Genomic DNA, 27,657 nt, shown 5'->3' on the forward strand with positions numbered 1-27,657 from the left:
GATTGAGGTGTATGTAGACGACATGATTGCCAAATCCCAGACAGAGGAGGAACATGTCACTAATCTGGAGAAACTGTTTGCTCGTTTGAGGAAGTTTAGGTTGAGACTTAATCCTAACAAATGCACATTTGGGGTTCGATCCGGGAAGCTTTTAGGCTTTATTGTAAGCCAAAAGGGAATTGAGGTAGATCCTGACAAAGTTCGAGCCATTCAGAATATGCCATCACCAAGAACTGAGAAGGAAGTCCGTGGTTTCTTGGGAAGACTGAATTACATCGCTCGGTTTATCTCTCATCTTACTGCCACATGTAAACCGATATTCAAGCTTTTAAGGAAGAATCAAGGCGTGGAGTGGAATGATGACTGCCAGATAGCCTTCGATAAAATCAAAGAATACTTGCAAGAGCCGCCGATTCTGATGCCCCTGCAGAAGGGAGACCCCTCATCATGTACTTAACGGTGCTCGACGAGTCCATGGGTTGTGTATTGGGGCAACAAGATGAGACTGGTAAAAAGGAGCATGCTATATACTATCTGAGCAAGAAGTTTAATGATTGCGAGACCAGATATTCCTTACTCGAGAAGACTTGTTGTGCACTCGCATGGGCCGCTAAGCGTCTCAGACAGTACATGCTAACTCACACGACTTGGTTGGTATCTAAAATGGATCCTATCAAGTACATATTCGAGAAACCAGCTCTTACCGGTAGGATTGCTCGATGGCAGATGTTGTTATCAGAGTACGATATTCAATATGTTGCACAAAAGGCAATAAAAGGAAGCGTACTGGCAGACCATCTTGCTCACCAACCATTGGAGGATTACCAACCTTTGAAGTTTGACTTCCCAGATGAGGACATTATGGTTGTCAAGGATGCTGAAGACTCTGAACAAGAGGAGAATCTCAAGCCAAAAGCAGAATGGACTCTCATGTTCGACGGTGCCTCAAATGCAATAGGCCATGGAATTGGGGCAGTGTTGATATCTCCCAAGAATTTCCATCTACCATTCACTGCAAAGCTCTGTTTTACATGCACAAATAACATGGCTGAGTATGAAGCTTGCATACTAGGGTTGGAAGAAGCTATTGAATTGAAGATTAAGGTGCTAGAAGTATTTGGGGATTCCGCCCTCGTGATACATCAGATCAGAGGTGATTGGGAAACAAGACACGCCAACCTAATTCCATACCGGGATTACGTGCTGAAGTTACTCCCGAAATTCGACCAAATCACTTTCTCTCATATTCCTCGAGAGGAGAATCAGATGGCAGATGCTTTGGCAACCTTGGCTTCCATGTACAAGTTGATATGGCCCAACCATCAGCCTCACATCGAAATTAGGCGTTTCGATGAACCCGCGCATTGCCTGACGACAACAGAAGAGCCAGATGGTAAACCCTGGTTCTTTGACATTAAACGATATCTAGAGAAGCAGGAATACCCGGCAGAGGCCTCTAGCCTTGACAAAAGGACCCTCCGGAGACTCGCATCAAAGTTCCTCTTGAATGGGGAAGTATTGTACAAGCAGAATTATGACATGGTTTTGTTGAGGTGTGTGGACGAACAAGAAGCTAATCAGCTTATGAAGGACATACACGAAGGATCTTTCGGCACACACGCAAATGGGCACTCCATGGCGAAGAAAATCCTGAGGGCCGGTTACTACTGGTTAACGATGGAAGCTGACTGTTATCATTACACCAGAGCCTGCCACAAATGCCAAATCTATGCTGACAAAATACATGTACCGCCTACCCCGCTGAATGTTATAGCATCACCTTGGCCTTTCTCTATGTGGGGCATCGACATGATCGGGATGATAGAACCTAAAGCATCTAATGGGCATAGATTTATCTTGGTGGCCATAGACTACTTTACCAAATGGGTGGAAGCCGCATCTTATGCGAATGTCACAAAGCACGTGGTCGCCCGTTTCTTAAAGAACAACATCATATGCCGATACGGGGTCCCCAACAAAATCATCACTGATAATGGATCCAATCTCAATAACAAGACCATGGAGGAGTTATGCACAACGTTCAAGATCGAGCATCACAACTCGTCACCATATCGACCTAAGATGAATGGGGCTGTTGAAGCCGCGAACAAAAATATCAAGAAAATCATCCAGAAGATGGTAATCACGTATAAGGATTGGCATGAGATGCTACCTTTTGCGTTACATGGTTATCGTACGTCAGTACGAACTTCAACAGGGGCAACCCCATACTCCTTAGTATACGGCATGGAAGCAGTTCTTCCCATAGAGGTGGAGATTCCCTCGATGAGAGTCTTAATGGAGGCTAAGTTAGACGAGGCAGAATGGGTTCAATCAAGGTACGACGAGCTCAACCTTATTGAGGAGAAACGCTTGAAAGCGTTAAGTCACGGTCAACTCTATCAGAGGCGTCTTAAGAAGGCATTCGACAAGAAAGTTCGTCCCAGGGTGTTTCAAGAGGGTGATTTGGTGCTGAAGAAAATCTTGCCCATTCACAAGGACTCTAGGGGGAAGTGGACACCAAATTATGAAGGTCCATTTGTGGTGGTTAGAGCCTTTTCCGGAGGCGCTCTAATCCTGGCAACTATGGATGGTGATGAATTGCCACTTCCCACTAATGCTGATGCTGTTAAAAAGTACTTTGCCTAGAAAAGTGGAATGATAAAAAGCCGCTAAATCGAAAACCTGAAAAGGCGATTTAGGCAAAAATGGCTATCCCGGTGGATCGAAAACCCGAAAGGGCGATCCAGGCAAAAATTAGGGATAAAAAAAAAAAATATATATATATATATATATAACCCGCTGAGTTGAAAACTCGAGAGGGCGGCTCAGGCAAAAATGGGTATCCCGGTGGATCGAAAACCCGAAAGGGCGATCTAGGCAAAAGTTAGGGATTAATTCCAAGGCAAAGAACTATATTCTCAAGCGTCTAACATATCCCTCGAAGACAAAAGAATCAATCTACCCGACTTTTCTCAAAGGCGAGGTGCTCGGACTATCAAAGACATAAGGATCATAGCAGTGTGGAGACTCAATGGGAACTCAGTTTTATTGCCGCTTTGTTTCTACACACAGCAATTACCTCATTAAGGAATTGCATCTTTATGTACAATCACCCATTCAAGGGTCAAATTAATAAAAGAGAAAATTTTCTCGACAAAAGTTGTGCCCAAATTATTTTGCATTTTTTCTGTTTGTTTGCAAAGCACCTTTATTTTTGATAAACATCATTCTTAAAAATCTTGAAAAAAAATATAAAAAAACGCATAATTGAATGAAGTAATAAGGTTGCTTTTGAAATAGTAAAAGGATAAACTTCTTGGTCTCCAAGTTTGCTCTTGTTTTTCATAGAGGTGTAGGACTGTGTGTAGGCACCTATGTTCATTCCAAGTGCTAATCAACACCTCTCAAAGATATACTCGTGGTATAGCCAAACCGGGGCAAGTCTCTAATGCATTTCCAGCAAAAACATTGAAATCATAGTTGGAGTATCGCGTGTTGAGAAGTCTAAACCCTTCAGTAGTTTGGGGCATCCCGAATGTATTCCCAAAACCACCCAGTGGGGCATCAAATTTTGATCTCCATCATAACAAAGTCCACACCACTGGCACCATCACCTAAAGCAAAGACGCCCTAACCAGGGCAAATCCCAATCATCCACTCGCATACCCGCATGCATCACATGCACCATATGCGTCAATTACATACATAATTTTCCTACCAGGTAGGATTCACCATTAAGAAATCATATCAATCATGGGCATCCATATGCATAGCCTTGAACGATTCGCATTCCTATATGCACAGTAAAACATCCCCAGCAAACACATAACGCATACACCTCATGCATCTTCCCATGCATGGCATTTCCACCCAAAGTGGAACATCATACGAAAATCAAACATAATATGATAAGGATCTAAGGTCATTCGCATCTATCCTAGATTTTCCTCATTTCCCAAATAAAGTTATTACCCTACATACGCTCATGGAATCATTTCCTAGCCAGTCATTTCCCCCAACTTCATGGGTGATAGTGATATTCCCAGCATTTTCTTTGCTACCATTGCTCCCCAAGCAGAGGTTACCATAAAAGTCTCTTATGAGCTTCTCCCCTGCAGAGCTTCTTCAGCATATTTCCTCCAAAAGGAATCTTTTCTAAAAAATATCCCCCAACAGACATTCTTTCTTTAAAGATATTACTTCATTTATATGGAGAATCTCGTTCGTTACTGTTTGAGATGCTGTCTCATCAATATGAGGAGTCTCATTCCAGTTTTTCTTTTGAGATACTGCTCTAGTATCCTCGGAGAGTCTCAGATTCAATTAAGGTATCATTCCCTTGTTCGGAATATCTTAATTCGATCATATGAGATGCTGCTTCGACTCGATACAGAGAATCTCATCTTTTGCTGTTTGAGATGCTGTCTCGTCAATATGAGGAGCCTCATTCCAGTTTTTCTTTTGAGATACTGCTCTAGTATCCTCGGAGAGTCTCAGATTCAATTAAGGTATCATTCCCTTGTTCGGAATATCTTAATTCGATCATATGAGATGCTGCTTCGACTCGATACAGAGAATCTCATCTTTTGCTGTTTGAGATGCTGTCTCGTCAATATGAGGAGCCTCATTCCAGTTTTTCTTTTGAGATACTGCTCTAGTATCCTCGGAGAGTCTCAGATTCAATTAAGGTATCATTCCCTTGTTCGGAATATCTTAATTCGATCATATGAGATGCTGCTTCGACTCGATACAGAGAATCTCATCTTTTGCTGTCTGAGATGCTGTCTCATCAATATGAGGAGTCTCATTCCAGTTTTTATTTTGAGATACTGCTATAGTATCCTCGGAGAGTCTCAGATTCAATTAAGGTATCATTCCCTTGTTCGGAATATCTTAATTCGATCATATGAGATGCTGCTTCGACTCGATACAGAGAATCTCATCTTTTGCTGTCTGAGATGCTGTCTCATCAATATGAGGAGTCTCATTCCAGTTTTTCTTTTGAGATACTGCTCTAGTATCCTCGGAGAGTCTCAGATTCAATTAAGGTATCATTCCCTTGTTCGGAATATCTTAATTCGATCATATGAGATGCTGCTTCGACTCGATACAGAGAATCTCATCTTTTGCTGTCTGAGATGCTGTCTCATCAATATGAGGAGTCTCATTCCAGTTTTTCTTTTGAGATACTGCTCTAGTATCCTCGGAGAGTCTCAGATTCAATTAAGGTATCATTCCCTTGTTCGGAATATCTTAATTCGATCATATGAGATGCTGCTTCGACTCGATACAGAGAATCTCATCTTTTGCTGTCTGAGATGCTGTCTCATCAATATGAGGAGTCTCATTCCAGTTTTTCTTTTGAGATACTGCTCTAGTATCCTCGGAGAGTCTCAGATTCAATTAAGGTATCATTCCCTTGTTCGGAATATCTTAATTCGATCATATGAGATGCTGCTTCGACTCGATACAGAGAATCTCATCTTTTGCTGTCTGAGATGCTGTCTCATCAATATGAGGAGTCTCATTCCAGTTTTTCTTTTGAGATACTGCTCTAGTATCCTCGGAGAGTCTCAGATTCAATTAAGGTATCATTCCCTTGTTCGGAATATCTTAATTCGATCATATGAGATGCTGCTTCGACTCGATACAGAGAATCTCATCTTTTGCTGTCTGAGATGCTGTCTCATCAATATGAGGAGTCTCATTCCAGTTTTTCTTTTGAGATGCTGCTCTAGTATCCTCGGGGAGTCTCATATTCAATTAAGATATCATTCCCTTGTTCGGAATGTCTTAATTCGATCATATGAGATGCTGCTTCGACTCGATACAGAGAATCTCATCTTTGCTGTCTGAGATGCTGTCTCATCAATATGAGGAGTCTCATTCAGTTTTAGAAACATTGTTTTGCTTATTACCAGACAGTCTTGGATACAGTTGGGACATCATTCCTTTAATGGGATACCTCGATTGCAATTATCCAAGATACTGCGCTGACAATTCCTTTTCTTATTATACTTCTCACTGCATTTTCTTTCTGCATTTCTCCATTGCATTCCAAAGGACAAAATTTGGGTCTTTTAATATTTAATTACCTTCCACCACGAATGTATGAAGACCGTTGTTATTCTTACCTTCTAGTTCAAGTTAATTAAATAGGGGCAACTGTCATACCCCAATTTTGTCCGGTCATATTTAAAATTTTCATAAAATTAATTTCATTTTTTTTAAATATAACATCATATGCACATCATGGCATACCTTTCATCACGAGAATACTTCACTTTAGTTTCCTATCATTATTATGCCATTTTCATACCACCTAGAAACGTGCATTTCATAAAATCCATTTCATTAAAGAGTATGATTTATTATATGAATGTAAGAAAAGGGATATAGTGAAAGGATATTTCTTAAGGTGGGATACCAATATGGATCAAGGACACGTTTGAGTTTCATCTTGACAACACCATAATACTGAATCCATAAGCAAAGTCATGAACATGGTTTATTACAGACAGTAATCGTTGACACGCCATGGACTAGCTTATTTTACTTCTTGCACCTTACTGAACCAAGTTACCAAGTTGGCAAGAGTTGAAGAGATATTAAATGAATGACTTAAATTCGCAAATTCACATTTTTTGTTCTTCATTTATAACCATCATGGCCTTAGGCCAAGGATTAAGAGATCTCTTGCTCAAACGTGTATCAAATGGCCAATGATCCCAAAATACAATATGGCACGGTTTAAAAATGTCAATAAAGAAATACATTGGCTGAATAAATTTTGGATTTTTTTTTTTTACAAACACAATTGTTTCAAGTATAACCATGAGAAGTCATGCTGTTGGTTACAAACAGTCCAATGATCTAAGTTACGTTACAATCAAGTCAAACGAAAGGAATAAGCTTCAAACTGGAAATTAAACATCCCTTTGCCATGATGCTTTCCTAGATTTTCCCTGCAGCCCATTACAATCTCGCTCCACAGCCTACAAAGTCCACAAACCAAGCAACATGCCTTAACAGTTTTGTGTTGAGGAATTAGGCCCTGCGAAAAAATACCGAGCTAAAATTCAAAGCAGCCAAGAGAATCAATGACATTACAAGAAGAAACAGATTTCCAAAAGATTTAACAAGCAACATGCCGTGTCCGGATAAGCGCAGTCCAGCCTGCATCACCTGTATCACACAAATTTAACCAAGGTTTCAGTACACTTATTATGGCATATGTTTTATAATCAATGTTCATCACTAAGCCAAGGAGAAATATGGGAATTCCACCGAGAGTGTTGCCGATAAAGAGTTTACGGCATGTTTAAACTCAGTCTTCTACATGAAAAAAAGAAAGTCCGCTTGATGCATGAAATTACATCAGAGTCTTCAAAAACTGGGACTCCAAGTCTTTCGAACTAAGGATGTCCAAAACGGCTGCGTTTGCACCGGACCGGAGTGCTATTATTTACAACAATTTGTTTGATTATGGTAGGTCATCATTCAACAAAGATTTTATCCAGAAAGATGTAAGGTTGGATGCTACGTTGAAGAACCACGAAGAGGATGTTATCCCAAATATAGACTGTCAGGATCTTCAGCAAACAGGCACCTACACTACAGTCAATTTACACCAGCATCAGGAAAATGGCAGTGAAAGGCTTATGGCGCATGAGCTGAAGGCTATGGTCATTACCTTTCAAAACAGAAGTGAAATCATGGAACTTGAAGTTACTCGCCAACTTATGTCGGCATAACAGCACCCTGCAATATAACAAATCCATTCAAAATTCCCAAGAGTTTCGGATGTCCAAGAATTGTCGAAACAGTAAGACACCGCAAGATACCATGGAGTTTAGCAAAACTGTGAGCCACAAATAACCGACCATATTGCAGGATAGAAATCCACTGCAGGGCCATTTGGTTAACATCAGAAACCTGCATATCACAAATGCACCCTTATAAGATCACCAACCATACATCTTGCAACGCTCGAATAATTTCATAACAGCCATACCAGGAGTAGAACAATAAACAAATGAAGAACAAGTTATTTTCAAGTTTGTACATAAAAAGCATCCTAAGAATGGACTTTGATACCTTAACTTGTTAATTATGCACGAGCCACCTCATGAAATTGACTGGTACATGACCTGTAAAGAAGCAACCTGCAATACATTTTTAATACCATAAGAGCCACGCGGTGACGTAAAGCAGATTCAGCATAACTACACCATGATACCAAGATGCACGACGCATAACGTACCTAAGGCCGAACAGGACAAAATGCTGCCGCTATACACCAGCCCGGAATCACTACAACAACAAAGTGATACCAAGCATCATGAATTCACCGTCACCATGACTTCAATCTTTACAACAGCCAATAATGCACAACCACATGCCAAACTCATGATGCAAGTCTATCCATCACATAACTATGCCATCTACCTACCTGTCATCATTCAAAAAAAACCTGCATCAAACCAACATTTAACCTAACTAATACCAGGCTCAGACCAACACCAAACGCATAAATTCTAATGGCCTACCCATCCTTCAACCAAAACCAAACATGTCCTAAGATATGTGAGAGAAACCAATCCAGCAGTCAGCATTCAAGATAGCATGATAGCATGACAAAATCTGCAAAGCCATGGCACATTGAAGTCAGGCATAGAATTGGCAAAGTTTAAGGATTCATAAAAATCAATACAAGAAAATACCTGTCACGATGAAACATACTCGTCAATCTTCCAAACCTTGTAAACATGCATCTATCACAACATAAACCTATTGCAAAATCAGAACACGAGCTTAAAAAAAACAAATGGCAAATGCTAAGTAAAATAGACAATTACTGCAGTGAAAAGTAAAAAATAGGTGGTTACCACGGATTCACTACAGACAAAACCTCATCCTGCCATTTGAGGGACCACACCGATTTGAAGCACCACTAGCTCTGAGAAATTCTGCTACCTAACGGAATGATTCTCCCACTAACTTGCCAAGCTCATGAGAGAGGAATTCAAAACCTCGTACATCAAAAATGCTATAAATAAGGACCTCCAGGGATGAAGTAGGGATCCGAATTTCTGCGCCGTTACTCTGGAGAAATCATTCCAAAGCCCTAGTTAAAAAAGCTCTGTTTTGAACTTGTTGAGATTTTCACACCGAAGCTCAACAAGCTCGAGCTAAGCCCCCTGTCAAAACCGAAACGAACCCAAATCGTTAAAGAGGAAGCGAAGAAGGCGGAAAGTTCGAGAGGAAGAAAGAACCTTGAAGGACCTAAGGATCATTTACCTCACCTTGCCGGAGTTGAAACGTCGGACTAGCTCCGATTTGGTATTTAACATTTCTCCTTTGCATGATTTGATATTGCCATCTTGTTCACATCGCCTCAAATGCCATAACCCCCATGATTATTACACGAGATTTCTGTTGTCTTGTTGTTTCGGTTTTTGTTTCGATTTCTTTGGGTCGTTTGTTTTTGATTTGGAAGCTACATGGTTAGGTTCGTGTTTGGAAATGTTTGTTTGGCTAGGATTTAGGTGTGATTTTTGTGTACCCGCGACAACGCCGCCGTGGCCTTACAGAGAGAGGTTCCGACGTGGAGATTAGGTGGTTACCACCAGGTTTTCCTCAGTGTCGACGTTGATGTTAGAATAATGAAAAAGAAAAATAAAGGTTAACAGAAGGAAGATAGACGAAAATTGGAGAGAGAGAGAGAGTTTAAGAAAGGGAATTAGTGTGATTTCTTTTAATTAGATGTCATTGGCCTTTAAGTTCCCATTTAATCTCTTTTATTTCATTAATTAATACTCAAATTTTGAATCCATAATTAAATGAGAATGATTAATGAAAAGAGGGAGACGGCTGGGCTAATGATGTTCACTTTTTGCATTCCATTCCATTAGTTTATTATTATTATTATGCATAGTAAATGATGATGATAAGTGCATATTAACCCACTTGCCTTTTTTCAAAGCCGAACATGATTATTCAGTGGTCATTTCTTGACTCTTGGTCTGACCATATACCGCCTCCCTCAATCTTCTTGCCATCACTAGGTTTTTTTTGGTGTTAAGGTTTTGGGCCTCCCCGAGCCCATTATGACCTGTTTTTTTTTTTTTGTTGTTGAGATTTTTACCCCTGTTTATCGCCCACACACCCAGATTCTTTGACCTATTATGTTCTTATTTTATATGCTTTATTAAAAGATAATTACAATTACATAATAATAGCTTAAATTTGATTATTATTCCCAATCAAGTTTAGAACATCATAGTTAATTAATATACTTTCTAAAAAATATTTTAATTAATCTTTAAATGAAAAAGAGATTAATGAGCATCCGCTTTATTATCTCTCGATTATTCGAATAATTGGCGTACGCCATATTACTCGAGTTCTCGTCATTTAATTTAAAACTCTAAAACTCTATTAAATTAATGACTTCCTCAAATTAATTATAAAATCTTAAAAGTTTCATTATTTAATAATGTAATTTTGAATGAAAAGGAGAATAGTAAGCTTCCGCTTTACTACCTCTCGACTATTCGAATAATTGGCGTACGCCATATTGCTCGAATTGTCGTCATTTAATTAAAACCTTAAAAAACTCTATAAAATTAAAATCATTTTCCCAATTTAATTATTCTAATATTCTCTTAAAATTATTTAATAATGTGATTTTGAATGAAAAGGAGAATAGTAAGCTTCCGCTTTACTACCTCTCGACTATTCGAATAATTGGTGTACGCCATATTGCTCGAATTGTCGTCATTTAATTAAAACCCTAAAAAACCCTATAAAATCAAAATCACTCTCCAAATTATTTATAAATTCTAAAAGCCCTATCTTAATAATAAACCTTTGAATGAAAAGGAGAATAATGAGCATCCGCTTCATTATCTCTCGATTATTCGAATAATTGGCGTACGCCATATTGCTCGGATCTTCGTCATTTAATTTAAACCACTATCATACAAGCTCAAATCATCTTTAAATCCAAACCTACCAATTCAAATACAAACCATTTTCGCAAAACAATTAAAAACATATCTTTTACAATTTAAACCTCGGGTGATAGGAGATGGGAGGCGCACGCCTCATTGTCTCTCGATTATTTGAATAATTGGCGTACGCCATATTGCACAAATTATCGACTTCCGATTAAAACACTTTAAATAAACTTGGATAAGGGAATAGGGGGAGGACGCCTCATTATTCTTTGAATAAGCAAGTAGGGGGCGTACGCCTCACTACTGTGCATACTCAACATCCACAAACACAACTTTCAAAATAATCAAACGAAAAAGGAGTGGAGGGCGTACGCCTTATTACTCCTCGAAGGAATTGGTCAATTGGTGTACACCACATTGCTCAATCTTTTGTCGTTCTTTAAAATACCTTAACAAATCAAACTAATGTCCCGCCCCGTGCAACCTATAACTTAAAAATTCTTTTCAAAAGAACACTGTCAATCCTTTCTAATGCGCATAACAAACCAATGCTTAAGCCTCCGCCGAGAGTAAACAAGCCAGCGTTTAGCCTTTAGAACGCGATCTACACAGTTGTTCATTAAAAGACACCAACAAAAACCGTAGTCCCCCGAACTACGAATGCTCTGACTTCCTTATTACACCATAAGGATACGTAGGCACGAGATTGCGAGATCTTGGCGAGCACACTAATAAAAAACCTCACCTTTTCCCTCCTGAGGTCTTCATCCATATTTATTATCAATTTTAAATTACTCGAAGAAAGCAAATAACATTTAACTAACATTCAAATAGCAAATTAGACTAAAAGGTTCCCGTTGAGTACAACGGACGTGAGGGGTGCTAATACCTTCCCCTTGCGTAATCGACTCCCGAACCCGAATATGGTTGCGACGACCATTATTCTATTTTTCAAAGGTTTTATCGATATTTTCCTATTCCTTCATTGGGATAAATAAAGTTCGGTGGCGACTCTGTTCGAACAAATTTTTCCGCGACCATCGCGAGGAATCGTATTTTTCGAGATGCGACAATATCTATATCTATCTATCTATCTATCTATCTATCTATCTATCTATCTATCTATATATATATATATATATATATATATATATATATATATATATATATATATATATATATATATATATATATATATATATATATATAGCTTTAACCCAATCAAATCCCTAATTGGACAATATTCAACCAAGATATATACAAAAAGTTCCCTTGGTGAATTTTACAATTCTACTCATTCCACAATTATAAAAGTAATCTCACTCACAAAAGGACTTTTCTCACAAAAGCACTTAGACTAAAAATATAATAAGAGAAAGTCAACAAAATATTATATATATATATATATATATATATATATATATATATATATATATATATATATATATATATATATATATATATATATAGAGAGAGAGAGAGAGAGAGAGAGAGAGAGAGAGAGAGATATGAAAGTGTCAAAACACAATTCTGGATGCTTTGAAACGAGAAATGAAACCTCTGTTTATAGGCCTGAGTTGCCTCAAAAGGGAATTTTCATTTAATGCATTTTGTAACAATCTAATCAATTAGCATTTATGTCTAATAGATTAGAAGATGAAAATAATCATTTGTAAATTCCATAAAAGGAAGGAAAATATATCTAGTCGTTATACATCATTAAGGCGCTAGCCGAATTTCTTAGGGCATAAGTTTTAACTAATCTATTTGATTAGACAAAGGACCTAGTCGATTATACAAGCTAAAATTTTCCCTCTAGCTATTTCAACAGTGTAAGACCCCAATTTTGACCCTAAGATCCCTCATGGCATCATAACATTGCATTTGCATCTTGCCTCAAGGATCATAGCATCTTGGCTCCTAACCTTTGGGTGGGAACACTTGTGAGTTAGTTTGAGATCGCGAAGCATGCTTGAATTGTATATTATTGCTTTTCTTACTTTGTTTACTAACCAAAAGCACAAAAATATGTCACTAACATCTTTTGACTTGTAGCTCAAGCAAGCATGTGACCCAAAGCTCCTAGGACCCTATGCTCAAAGAATGGCCAGATGAAGTTGAAAGCAAGCATGACAATGGTTCCCAAAGCTCTCATTCATCATATATGCCTCCCAAGTATCTCATTTCATCATTTTGATCAAAGCAAACCAAAGAGGCATGAGGCTTGTTTCCTAGGGAAACCCTAATTCATCTATTCATCAATTGTGCCTTGCTCATGAAGCAACCTCAACCCCTGGTCAAATACAATCAAGGGAAGTTATTTCATTCATAATTTAATGCATATTTGAGCTTGTTTGAGTTCCCTCAATCATTAATTCATCAAGATTTGAGGCATGAACTTGAGAAGTTGATCAGTCAATTCATCTGACTATTTTGAAGTATACTGAGACCTAACTTTTAATGTGTTTGTCAAATGGAGATGACCCCAAGAGAAAAAATGTTATTACGAACCATATGAACAACTTTCATGTTCATCAAAAATTGATTTAAATCTTGGAAGGTCATCATCCATTTCAAAACATTATAGGTCATTTTGACTGAAACCCTAATTTTAGGTCAACTTCCCAAAAACATAACTCATTCATTTTTCATGATTTTGAGGTGGGATCAAATGCATTGGAAATTTTAAGATATCTAATTCATTTGTCATGTTGAACAAATTTTCATAATCCTAAAATAAATACATGTGATAATGCAAAACGTTATAGGTCACTTTGGACCAAAAGCATTGAAATGTGAAAAAGTCCAACTTCAAGTGCCCATAAATTTCTCATAAAAAATCCAAATGATGAAATATTTGAGTCCAAATTGATTGTCTTGAAAATATATACAACTTTGATGTTTAAGGATTTGTCATTTGGAGCTTTCATCATTGAAACAGAAGGGCTTGAAGTTGATCATTTTTGGAAATTTTCACATACACATGTTTTGCACCTTGCACTTTATGATCAATTTTCATCAATTTCCCAATTCCAAATGAAGTTTTGCCCAACATAACAATTGATCCTCATGTAAATAGCTTTCCAACTATTACCCATAAGGCTATGTTTTATTTTTGGAAATATCATTTTCGAAGAGGATAACATTTTAGTTCATTTTTGGAAACAAGTTGAAAACACATTGCACAAGCTCATGACATCATTTATGCACGTCCATTTCACCTAAATGTGATACCAGCATTCATTTGTAATGAGAATTGGCCCCTCCATGCGCCTGTACAGGCCCATGCATGGAGGCCCTCTCCATTCATGCACACACTTTGCTCATGCATTGCCTTGCCAATTGATATAAATAGGAGTGCTAGACTTCACAATTGAGCAACCTGAAGGCGCCTGTTATGCTGCACAACTCCCTCCATAGCCATACTTAAAGGAATTTCCACTTTCTTTTCAAAAATTCAGATCTGAATTTCAACTACATTGGTTGATTTTCAGATTTATAATTCCTTGACCTTGCTTCACCTTCATCACTAGATCATACTGCAAGCATTAGCTGAGGAGAATCGTGCTCTCAAGATCCATATTTCAGAGGTGGATATTCAAACTTCCCTTCTTCGAATCTCTTTGTTTATAGCTTGTTTCTTGCATTTATTGGGTTGGCTGAAGTCCTCTCATCAGAGGCAATTGATTGATGCTTTGAATTTTGAAAATCCATTAAGTTTCAGTTGAACACCATATTTTTCAACCTCTGATTTCTCTCTCCATGGAAGTCTAGAGCGAAAATAGATGGCACAGGGGTGTTGTACATCACCCCAGCTTTCCATTGCTATATAGATCGCCTCATTTGGTGAAGGTTTATTCTCTGCAACTCTCGTTGGAATCTCTGGCCTCGCCGGAGAAGACGGTGGTGTACACCACCGTCTGGTTGCCAGATCAAACCATGGTTGTTGGATTCATTTTCCATATCTAATATGGACCTTCCTTTGTTATGACTTATTTAATGTCCACATGCTTCTCATTGACTTAAGTGTTTGGTGGACGCACGCTTAAGGATCATTTGATACGCCAACTCAATTAATGAGCCTGATCCAACGCCTCATGTTTTTCCTTATTTTTTATTTCTGATTTTAATTTCCATTTTATTTCTTTTATTCCATTTCATTTCAAAAAATCATATCTCACTCATTTAAATTCTAAAAAATGTGAGACCAATTGCATTATTTCTCTTTTAATTTCTAGTTTCTAAAAATGATTTTTAATATTTTTTATTTTACCATTTGATAGTTTTTATGAATTTTCTCTTTTATGGTTGTTTTTAATTCATTTTAAATAGTTTTTGATATTCAAAAAATACAAAAATATTTTCTTAACCTCTTTGAATGATGATGAATCTATGAAAAATATTCTCATCAATTTATTAATTGATTTGAGATTTATTTGAGATTTTAATTCAATTAGGTTATTTTTTATGCATTTTTAATTGATTAAAAATAGTTTCTAGTTTCTAAAAATGCTGAATTTTTTTGTCAAACTTTGTTTGACCTTGTTGAACTTAGGATGATCCATTTGGACTTTTCAAAGTTGATTTGAAATGGATTTAAAGTTTGACCTTTAATTGTTTATTTTAATTCAAGCATTATTTTAATTTTGAAAAATACCAAAAATATTTTATTTGTTTCTTGACTTCTAAGTTTCATCATGCTTCTGTTTATCAATGTTTGACCTTCCTTGATTTAAATCTAATTCATCTTGATCATAGATCAAGTGAATGGCTTTGCATTAAGGATAGGTTGCTTCCTAATCAAGCAAAGAACCTAAATCAATACAAGATCATTTCTCATCTTCTTTTGGCATGGCAAGTTGTAGGAGCTTGATTCACTAATCAAGATCTCTAACTTGTGTTGTTGCCTATATTTTATTGACCGAACTCAGATAGGTGTGACTACTACATTAGTCCACTTACGATTGCTTAACATAGCGCTAAATTGCCTTATGGCACACTAACTCTAATTATTGACCATTAACATTTAATTCTTGCACTTTACATTTATGCAATTTAATATTCTTGTACATATTATTCATTTGCTTTTGCCCTTTGCTCATTTGAGCACATGTTTATGTTAATGCAATTTGCCTTTTGCTCAATTGAGCACATAATTGTGTATATACTATTGTGCTTGTGTTTTATTTTGATTGTTGTGAACCAATTGCAAATGGACAAAAGGACTTAGACTTTAGGACATCCCCTATGCAAAAATGGAGTCAAAGAGCAACTAGGCCTTATGCCTTTAGAGTGCTATAAAAGTCAAATAGCAACTAGGCCTCCTGCCTTTAGAATGCTTAATGTTGAAGAGGAATTGAAAGGACCTATTCTCTAAACTCCCTCTTGTCCATTCTTTGTTTGAATTATAGAACTTTTTGATGTGTGTGTTCTTGTGCTAGGGATTCCAACTTGAGCCTAAGTGAAGAACCATTGTCATGAGCTTCTAAAGTGAGAGATATAAGAGCCATTGGAGGATTCCTAAGTGCTTGCTTGATTGATTGCTTGAGTATTTGCTTATTTGCTTGCTTATTCCAAAGGATGGGAGCTACTTGGATCATCCATATGATCTCAAGAAGGGAACTCCATTTGTGGTTTTATTTCTTTTCCTTCATCTCTTGTATGTTTAGGACTTAGCCATTCTTCTTCTTCCCCCCACTCTAACCCAAGCCAAAACTTTTGTGCAAACATTAACACTTGTTTTCAAACATTAGAAACCTAAGCATTATGCTTTTGATTTTCAAACTTTCTTTTCATAACACTTATTTTGAATTGAATCTTTAAGTCAACTTTGACCATATTTTGTAAATACTTTTCATTGGTAAATATAACTCATTCAAATGTTTTTGTGGTTTCAATGGCCACTTTCTTATCAAAACTTTTCATAACCATTAGCTATTAGGTTTGAGTTATCCTTGAGGTTGATATAATACTCACCTATATCCTTAGTGATGGACAATGAGTCTTCCATGCTTATTATAGGGTTAACCCCTCACTAGCATGTTAAAGTTATCCTCACATGGTGGATTTGTGGTTTTAGGTTGAGTTTTCTCCCTTGGATAACAAAAGACCTTAAGGCTTTTGGACCAATAAATTCACCAACTTGTTTTGAGATTTTTACCCCGAACTATGAGGTTTTGATCCTAATCTTTTTTAAGATGGTACGTAGACAGTGGGTTTATCCATTCAAACACAAAAATTGTAAATAACTTGTATATTCTTCTCTCATCTCCCCAATCATGTTTGCACAAATAAATTTCACAAATACCAACCTACCTTACAACGAATTATGAAAAGGGCTCCCTAGGAGTACCTAGGATGTTTTGGGTGCTTAAAACCTTCCCATTGCATAACCAACCCCCTTACCCTGATCTCTGACATTTTTATTAGTTTTTGAATTGATAAAACTTCTCGGTTTTTGTTCGCTTTCTAACCTTTCCTTTGAATAAATAGAAGTGCGGTGGCGACTCGACTTGTATGGTTTACTTTTGATTTAGTCAATAAATCTAAAGGTAATGAATACCCCGCTACAAACAGCTCCTAAGTCATCTGGCACAACTTCAAGACATTTTTTATGATATTTTCTTTGATAAAACAGTTTGAGAAATGTTTTAGTGTATGTGCTTTTAGCCATATACTTTTATGAGAAAGTCAATTTGCCTTACAATCGTTCACTCATTAATAAATTGTGAGATCACTAATATTAAGTTAGGAGATCACCATATATTGTTTTAAGCCTTTTGTTAGATACTTCTCTTTATGTTGACCCGTGCTTAAGTGGATTTAAGATGAGGCTTTAGGTTATTCTTTGTTTTCCATCATCGCATCGTCAAGTTTATCAAACCCTAAAGATAGGTTTGCATCTTTCTTCGTTAATCGTTCATGCTTGACTTATTGTAATACTCTAGTTGTCATCATCAAAAGTAGATGTCCTTGTTAAAAGCATATCACCTGCAAAACAAGGTTCCACATTCTCCCCATTTTTTATGATGACAACACATCTCTCAAGGGAGGTGGTAAAAGAAACAATATATATATATATATATATATATATATATATATATATATATATATATATTCAAAGTGATTATCTCCTATTTAGTTTGATAGAGAATATATTATACTCCCCTTAAGAGTATGTTTCTCCCTCTTTATCAAAATTAAAAAGGCGGATATTGATAATTTTCATCATTCCTTAATATTAATTTCTTAATATCCCCAACTATAGTTTGGCAGAGCTTGATGATTTTTTAGTATTGATGCTTTAGTCCTTAGTTGGTTCATCCTCTTCTTATTCTTATTTAAAGGATGAGTCTACTTCTATCTCTTCATGCCTAATGTGAACTTTTATATCTTTTAAGGCATTTTAGGTGATCTTATAGTTTTTAGGGTCCTCTACCTCATTTACTGTATCAACTTTGAAGGTGGATAGTAGTTTTGTGATTAGTTGTCCATAGGATAGCCCTGCATACGGGTTTTCCTTGCACCAGATCATGTAGTTGAATATGCCATCTAGCTAATTAGTTGGGATTTCTTGGTTCAAGAGCGACAAAGGTACTACATATTCCCTAATTACATAACTATGGTTTATTTCTCTATGAAATAGGATTCTAGTGAGAAAGTAGTGAAGGATTTTGATCTTTGGTTTTAGGTGGGTGACTTTGAAGGGTACTCTCTTCTTATCCATTGGGTTGGTTACTAGGTGGTTTATGGCAGTTGAGTGTTTAAAGTTTTTGAAGCCTGTTGGTTTGTCAAGAGTTTAGGTCATCCCTTCATAGGGTAGCTCGAGGATTCTCCCAAAGTGATCTTTGTGGATAGCAATTTCAACTCCTCTTACAAATGTTCTTAAATGTGATCCTACAAGTCTTAGGTTTAAGTAGAATTCTTTTACTAAGCTTGGAATGGGCGTTGTCTACAGATGGTGCATCCAATATAAAAGGAAGTGTATTAAGAATAGTTCTCGAAGGACCATGAGACATAGTTATTGAGCAGGAATTGAAATTCAAGTTCACATCTAGCAACAACCAGGAAGAATATGAGGCTCTCATTGTCGGTATGAATCTTGCCCTAGAAATGGGAGCTACTCGCCTAAAGGCCAAACATGATTCGCAGCAGATCGCCAATCAAGTCTCGGAACAGTACCAGGCCAAGGAACCTCAACTGATAAAAATATCTACAAAAGGTATGGAATTTATCCTCACGCTTCCTTTCTTTTGAAGTAGAACACATCCCTAATGAATAGAATGTTAGGGCCGACCTCTTGTCCAAATTAGCCACCTCGATGGTCACGGGTTTTAATAGGATAGTCATACAAGAAACTCTCATCTCCCCCAGCATTCAGGCGGAAGAAGCATGCTCTTTGGACCTCGTCCCTGATTTAAGCTGGATGTCTCCCATACTATGCTATTTACAGTCTAGCGAACTTTCGCAAGAAAAAGGGGGAGCAAGGAAAATCAGGAGAAAAGCTTCCAAGTAGACATTACTTTCAAGAAAGATTTATAATATGGGAAAGGCTACCCCCATGCTGAGAGGTCTAAGCGAGGATGATATCACCCTAGTACTCGTGGAGGTCCAAAAGGGAACCTGTAGCAGTCATATCAGTGGAAAAGCCCTTGCTCTCAAGCTATTGGGGGCCGAATATTAATGGCCCACACTAATGCAAGATAAAATAGCCTTCACCAAAAGGTGTGATCAGTGCTAGAGGCATGTTGAACTTCACCATGCTCTTGTAGAACTTCTACGATCCATGACCTTGCATTGGACTTTCTACCTATGGCTCATGGATATCCTGGGTTTGTTTCCTTTGGCTCAGAAAAAATTGTAGTTCCTAATTGTGGGAGTCAACTTCACCAAATGGATAGAAGCTGAAGCAGTATCCAAAATTACGGTGGTAAGGGTACGGTGTTTCTACAGGCAAAAGATTATATGCCAATATGGACACCCTAACACGATTATCTCGGACAATATGACCCAATTTTCTAGCACCCTGGTCACAGACTTCTATAAAGACCTATGCATTCATACAAAAGTCATGTTCATAGTACACCCTCAACCCAAAGGCCAATCTAAGTCGGCCAATAAGGTGATCCTCAATGGACTCAATAATAAACTTGACAATTCCAAGGGACTGTGGGAGGAACTACTAACTTAGATTCTATTGTCATACCACACCATGCCATAATCCACTACCAAGTACACCACATTCTCTATGCTTTATGGGGCAGACGCAATAATTCCCATTTGAGATCAAGACACTATCATGGAGACAAACTAATTTCATTGAAGAGGCCAACAAAATAGGCCTCAAGTAAGCGGTAAACCTGATCGAAGAGCTGTGAGAAGCCACACATGTACGAGAGTTTTGCCACAAGAAAAAGATCCGCAAGAAGATATAACTCTGAGGTGAAGTCGAGGAAAATGCAAGTGGGTAACCTAGTGCTCAAGGAAGCAGTCATATGCGTACAACAGGGGAATTTGTAACTAACTAGGAAGGATCGTACCGCATATACCAGAAGCTCCCCCATAGAGTATAGAAGTTACATGAGCTTGAAGGATCACTTTTACCTGGAACTTGGATCACTATTCACCTTTAATATTATTATAGTTAGAATTGTTTGTAACCTTTCTATAATCATTATGCCCATATAACTCTAAACTATTACTAAAGCATTTTGTTTTTGCTAAGGTGTCGCACCTCAAAAAATGATAATGCGATCCCTCGCGATGGAACGTGGAAAAAATGTTAGTTCGAAATAGAGTCGCCATCGAACTTTATTTATCCCAATGAAGGAATAGGAAAATATCGAGAAAACCTTTAGAAATAAGAATAATGGTCGTCGCAACCATATTCGGGTTCGGGAGTCGATTACGCAAGGGGAAGGTATTAGCACCCCTCACGTCCGTTGTACTCAACGGGAACCTTTTAGTCTGATTTTGCTATTTGACTGTTAATTGACTATTATTTGCTTGCTTCGAGTGATTAGAATCAATGATAGATATGGATGAAGACCTCAGGAGGGGGAAATGGGAGGTTTTTTATTAGTGTGCTCGCGAAGATACAACAATCTCCTGCCTACGTATCCTTATAGTGCAATAAGTAAATCAGAGCATTCGTAGTTCGGGCTACTATGAATAATTGGTGTGTTTTGTTTGATGAACGACTGTGTAGGTCGGCGTTCTAACGGCTAAACGCTGGCATGTCTACTCTCGGTGGAGGCTCTAGCACTGGTTTGTTGTGCGCATTAGAAAGGATTGACAGTGTTCTTTTGAAAGGGTTTTGGTCACGCGGGGGGTGACAAGTTGAATTGATGTGTTTGTGTGTTTTGGTTTGGTTGGTTTCGATCGCACGGGGGCGAGAAATTAGATTTGATTTGTTGGAGATGTTTTTTGAAGAACGACGAAAGATTGAGCAATGTGGTGTACACCAATCGTCCAATTCTTTCGAGGAATAATAAGGCGAACGCCTTCAAATCCCTTTTCGTTTGAATTATTCTGAAAGTTTGTTTGTGGATGTTGAATATGCACGGTAGTGAGGCGTACGCCTCCTACTTGCTTATTCAAAGAATAATGAGGTGTGCGTCCCTATTCCCTTATCCATGTTTATTTAGCGTGTTTTAGTCGGAAGTCGATAATTTGTGCAATATGGCGTACGCCAATTATTCAAATAATCGAGAGATGGCGAGGCGAATGCCTCCCATCTTTTGTCATCCGAAGTTTAAATTGTAAAAGATATGTTTTTTAGATGTCGTATTTGATATAGGAAAATAGTTTGGATTTGAATTGGTGAGTTTTGAAAGGTCGATGATTTGAGCAATGTGGCGTACGCCAATTATTCAAATAATCAAGGAGTGGTGAGGCGAACGCCTCCCATTCCCTATTGAAGTTTAAGTTAAAGTTTATTTTTGAAACCGTGTTTGACATAAAAGATGATTTTGAGTTTATATGATTGGTTTTGAATTGATGACGAAGATTCGAGCAATGTGACATACGCCAATTATTCGAATAATCGAAAGATAGTGAGGCGTACGCCTCCTATCCTTTTTCATCCAAGATTTTAGAATCAAAAGTGTTTTTAGAAATTGTATTGATTTAGAAGAAATGATTTAAATATTGTATGATTAAGGTTTAATCGGGTGACAAGAACTCGAGCAATATGGCGTACGCCAATTATTCGAGTGTTTGAGAAATAGTGAAGTGAATGCTTCCTATCTCCTTTTCATCCCAAACTTAAAATTCTTTAGAAGTTAAATGGTTTGGAAAAGGATTGAATTCGTGTTTATGAATGAAATGAATTTTATTTAGTGTATTGTTCATGTACTCGGTTAATCAATAACCAAATAGGTCTCATTGTAAGAAAGCCCAAGAGTAAGCTATGTGAGGTTGATGGCAATGCTAAGAGCAATCTACTTACAAGGGTATTTGAAAGTGGGCTCGACATTGAATCGAGAAGTTTATGGTTTATTCTTGAAATTGAGTGAAATGGTTTTAAGTTGATGGAATTTGAAATGATTGTAATGCACCACACAGATGAAATCCATAATTTGTACACATGAAGAAACAAACATAGAATAATAATTCATATAAATTCCAAAAGTGAATAATTATCTAAGTTATGCTAAGTAAGAAATGATGATAATATAACATATTAATTAATTAAATTGTAGTAAATTAAATAATTAATATTAGATAATTATGATAATATAGTTTTTCTTAATAAATAAAATTAATGTTTTAAATCAAATAAATTCATACCAATCCTATGCTAATAAAAAATAAATAAAGAAATCCTCCAAAAAAAGAGATGGGCCTTGATGGCCTCTGAGGCCCATTAGGGCGCACAACAACAAGGAGAAAGGGAGCGGGCCTTAAGCCTGAGTCTTCTCTCCCATCAAGGAAAGGCAGCCGGCAGCTGTACAGCTGTCAGAGACACGTGGCGGCGAATGGCCTTTTGGCCTTCCCAATGGCGGACAGCATGCTTATGAAGTGGCCTGCATGTAGCCAGCGAAAAGCGTACAGACTGCTGTCTCGAAAACACAGTCATTAATGATAAATCGTCCTTATTAAAACCAACCAATCCTATTTTAATAATACCATTAATTACTGGGAATTTTTTAAAAGGAAGTTTCCTTTGGAAACTGAAATCGAAAATAAAGCGGTATACTTCTCCTCTTCATTCGTTTTTAAAACTCACCCTAAACATGAGAAAGGCCTCTGATCATTACCAAACGGGAAACATCAAACGCAACAAGAAGATCGGACGAACCTCGGTTATTGTTCCTCCGTTGAAACCTAAAGCGAAGGTGACGAGGTTTCTCAGGAACTTTGGAAATCCGGCGAAACTCTGGTGGTGGTGACGATTTCAGGTATCTATCCCTTCTTTCGTCCTCGCTTGTTTGTCATTGTTGTTTGCATACGATTGATGGGGTCAAGCTCTTCAAACCCTGATTTTCAGTGTGAAAATCAGAGTTGAAATACAGAAATTTTAGCGGAGCTTTTCAGTGTAAGGTTCGTTTGGGATTTCAACAGAATGACGGTATTTTCCCCTCCCCTTTTGCAAAGACTCGTGGTCTGTTATATAGAGCTCTGGATTACCAAGTCTCTCACCTGTGAGCTGGCCAAAATCCAAGATTTTCCGTTGGAATAAAAATCTCATCTAGATTTGGTGTGGTCCCTAATTTGATGCAGGTGGCAAGGCGGGTTTGTGTTGTAATATCTACCCAAAAGAAGCGTGGATATTTGTTTAAATCTCTTCATGGACTTTCTACTGATGTAAAACATGTATTCATTATGGTAAGAGTCTGATTTATTACCGTCGCGTGAAATTCAACCTTTTAGTTAAGGATGTTCTGGTTTTTACTAATATGAGGATTTTTTAGAAGATAGTTGGAAATATCTGTTAGTTGTTCAAATACATGCTTATATCTATCTCGCTTGCTTCTTCTAGGTGTAAGTTGATCTACAATTCATTCGGCAATACCCTGCGTGGTTATAGCGACCATATGGCTTTAAGCAAATTATTTCCTTTTGCAAGTTGCAGAATTGGAGAAAGCCAAATCTAACTGATGCGACGTAGGCAAAGAGGACGCAATAAACAGTTGCTTCTACCGGCAATGGTATTACAACCATCACTGCTCCAAATTTACCGAGTATAGAGAAAAAGAGCATGAATCCAGCTGATATTTGAATGACTCTCCGACTCCTGACTCGTGATAGACTCAACAGTCCTGCATTCTGGACTGATGCAGCGAATCCAGTTGCCATGCCAAACATGTTATCCAAAAGAAGGGCCTATGCCCAGCCAACCAAAGCCACGATTTAGTACAGAAGGTGGAACAGGCGTTATACTACCAAATCTCGACGCTGTGATGAATGTCCCAATTGAATCTTCAATGGCAACAAGAGAAACAACAATCATTGTAAAAAAAATCACCCGCGTTGAAAGAAAGAAGTTCTCCATTACAACGAGCTGCGGTGATCTACCAGATTGGTCAGTATGGCAATTGAATTTAGTCGGTTGTGGTCTTTTTATTATATGCACCAGCCACTGTCAAAATTTCAGCAAATAGCCAAGCAATTTCAATTGTGACTATGATTGCAATGCGGTCGACTCCTCTTGATATCATCTTTTATGGAATGTATTTGGATAGGATGACTAGAAGCACCAATGCAAGGAGACCGATTTCAGCGTAATCTGCCAATCTTGGAAACCATAGGCCAAAGAATCCTAGGCCGATTAGAGTGACAAGAGGAAACATACTGAGAGGGCTGAGAACTTGTGAAAATTCCCCAGAATCCAAAAAAAGCCAATCATGATTTGAACAAAAGAAGAAATAATCAAAGCTCCCTTGTATGGCTCTCATTGAATGTCTAAATCTCTCATGCGGATCAGGGAACAGACCCATCCTGGTTGACAAAGCAACAGCAATAGCAGGAATGAGAAAAGAAAACGATGCTCATACAACCACAGGAAGCCTTGTTCCAAACCAGGTCTGCAACAATGTCTTAATCCTTCCAACAGACGGTAGTGTTTGTATCATCTCAAATTTTCACATTGCCACCACTCGTCACAGGAATAGGTACAGTTGAAATAATGACAATGGTTCCAAGCATAACAAGGTAGTGTTGAATACGCAAGTAAAATCCTATTAGGCCAAGAAGGTGAGCTTGTAACTTAGTAATTAATACCCGAAAGTTGATCCTTGGCGGGATGTGGTTGAAACTCATCAACTTCTTTTTTCTCTAAAGTTTACACCTTTTTCATGTAATAAATAATGGAATGTAATCTAATAGCTAGTTGCATGAGATCTTTGTCATTAATTTGCTATTGTAATGACTGAATTTGGTATGAACTTGAAATGTATGATTTAGACATAGATTGTAAATGAGCTAAGAACATGACTCAAAATAAACCACTAATCATGAATCAATGGATACCACTTGTGGATGAACCATAGACCTAGCAAAAAATGAACAAAGACCATGACATGACTCATGGATCAAACACCCATTATAGGAAGTGGATTTGTGACAAATAACTTGGTGAAAATGAATTTAAACAAAACATGAGTGAGCTATGATGATCAAACGAAAGTTTGTTGGGCCCTGGATTTGGGTTAGAACTAGCGGTTATAAGAATGCATAAGATGCACATAAAATCAATGGACTTAAACCAAAGACACAAAATGAATGGCTATGCCCTAAAGATTGTTTGAGTGACCCCAACAAAATGAAATCCATTTATGAACGATGAAGGATTTAGGGGAACCTAAAGTTGCTAACCCATTCAAAAGAAACTAGACCTGATTAGGTCTGTGACACTTTGATCAAGTGGAGATCCCTGAGTCTTGAGTATATGCACTGTGCTTCATGATTGTGAATGCTTGATCAAAACTTTAAAATGCTCGGACAAAATTGGGGTATGACAGTTGCCCCTATTTAATTATCTTGAACTAGAAAGTAAGGATGACAACAATCTTCATACATTCGTGGCGGAAGGTAATTAAATATGAAAAGACCTAGATTTTGTCCTTTGGAATGCAATGGAATGGATGCGAAAGAAAATGCAATGGATTCTAACATCACCAAGGTGATAGGGGTAGAATGCCAAATCAATGTTGTTGATTCCTTAGGATTGGCATTAATTTTAGTAAACAAATAATGTAATCATCTCTGTTGTTTTAATATGTTGGGTTGAAGAAATTCAACATCTGGACCAACATGTCATGTACGATGTCACGACATCAGGTCTGTGACATCGCACATGTGTAGAACACTGAATTAATTAATTCAGTATATATTCTGGGATCAGCAAGGATATCTGGTGAATATCCTAACTCCCATGTGGAGGTCTTGAAGACTCAATCAGAAGATATATAGGCTCAAAATATGGAGATATATATGGAGAGATTCTAGGATTGAAGACCTTGTTTGTAGCAGAATTTTTCTGCTGAAGTTGTAACAGCAAAGAACAAGTCTGCTGCGATTTCTGAAGGCCCAAATCCAGTTGGGTGATTAGGTTATAAATAGCTGAGTGTAACCTAGTTTTTGTAAGCCTCCTAGAATGAAAATTTAGGGGTGTGTGTGAGGTAAACCTCCCAATCTGTGGGAAGGTTACCATATGTTTCTCAATGGTAAAAGCTGAGAATTTTGTAACTCAAAGCCTGTAGGCAAGAGTGATTTTGTTCTTGAATGAAGCTGTGAAGCAAGTTCAAGGTGTGTTAACATTACATTGTACTTGTAGTGATAGGAATGGAAACTAGAGGTTTCTATCTAGGAGTTCCTAGGTATAAATTGCATTGGGTAGGGATTAAGTGAAGAGTTGTAAACGGGTGAGTTTAACTCTGAATTAATACTGCTAATAGTGGATCTTCTTCCTGGCTTGGTAGCCCCCAGATGTAGGTCATGTTGGACTGAACTGGGTTAACAATTTCCTGTGTTTGTTTTCCCTCTGCATGTGTTTATTACTGCCATAACTCAGCAGGTATTCCAGTCAGCTTATCAAGATGATAACTGACCTGGCATATAGCCTTCTGTTTGAATGTCAATCAGAAAGCTGTAACATTCATCAGGGACAGTGCATACTGAATGATAAGTAAGTTAACTTTAGTTCAGTATTTATTTAAGTCTGTTCTCTTTAAGGATAACAGACCTGGCTGAAGGATCATAGTGAAACTGTCAGACTGGATGTTCTGACAGTTGATACTGAAGTAGAGACTAGTTGGTCTTTTACAGTATTGCAAACTTAGCACAGCACGTGTCCAGGAACATAACAGACTCAGCACATGTTCTGGATGTCGAACTGAATGTTGTGACATTCACTCCCAACAGCAGGTGCTAAAGTGTAGGATGATTGGTTTTTCTGGTTCAGTATTTTTCTCAGGCTATTCTTCTGGGATTCAATAGCTTAGAGAAAACCAGGAAACCAACTACCAACCTACAATTAATGAACCTAACAAATAGCCTAGTTGTTAGCAATCTAATAAGTGGAAATTAGATTGACGTGTTCAACCGTTAATTCAGGAAATACAAGTGAAAGATATACATACTGGAACAATGTGACAGATGATGTCCTCTTACAACAGTAAGACATCATGCTGATAACTGTGGAAGAAAACAACAGAAGTGAGTGCTAGGTTTGATTTCTGTTGAGTCCTTC

General features: G+C 37.6%; 1 pseudogene; it reads right to left on the minus strand.

Annotated features, from left to right (window-relative positions):
* Window positions 1-27,657, minus strand: part of LOC127130034 (nucleobase-ascorbate transporter 4-like) — a 59,539-nt pseudogene that overhangs the window by 17,266 nt on the left and 14,616 nt on the right.

This window comes from Lathyrus oleraceus, chromosome 3, assembly GCF_024323335.1.
Source record: "Lathyrus oleraceus cultivar Zhongwan6 chromosome 3, CAAS_Psat_ZW6_1.0, whole genome shotgun sequence".
NCBI lineage: Eukaryota > Viridiplantae > Streptophyta > Magnoliopsida > Fabales > Fabaceae > Lathyrus > Lathyrus oleraceus.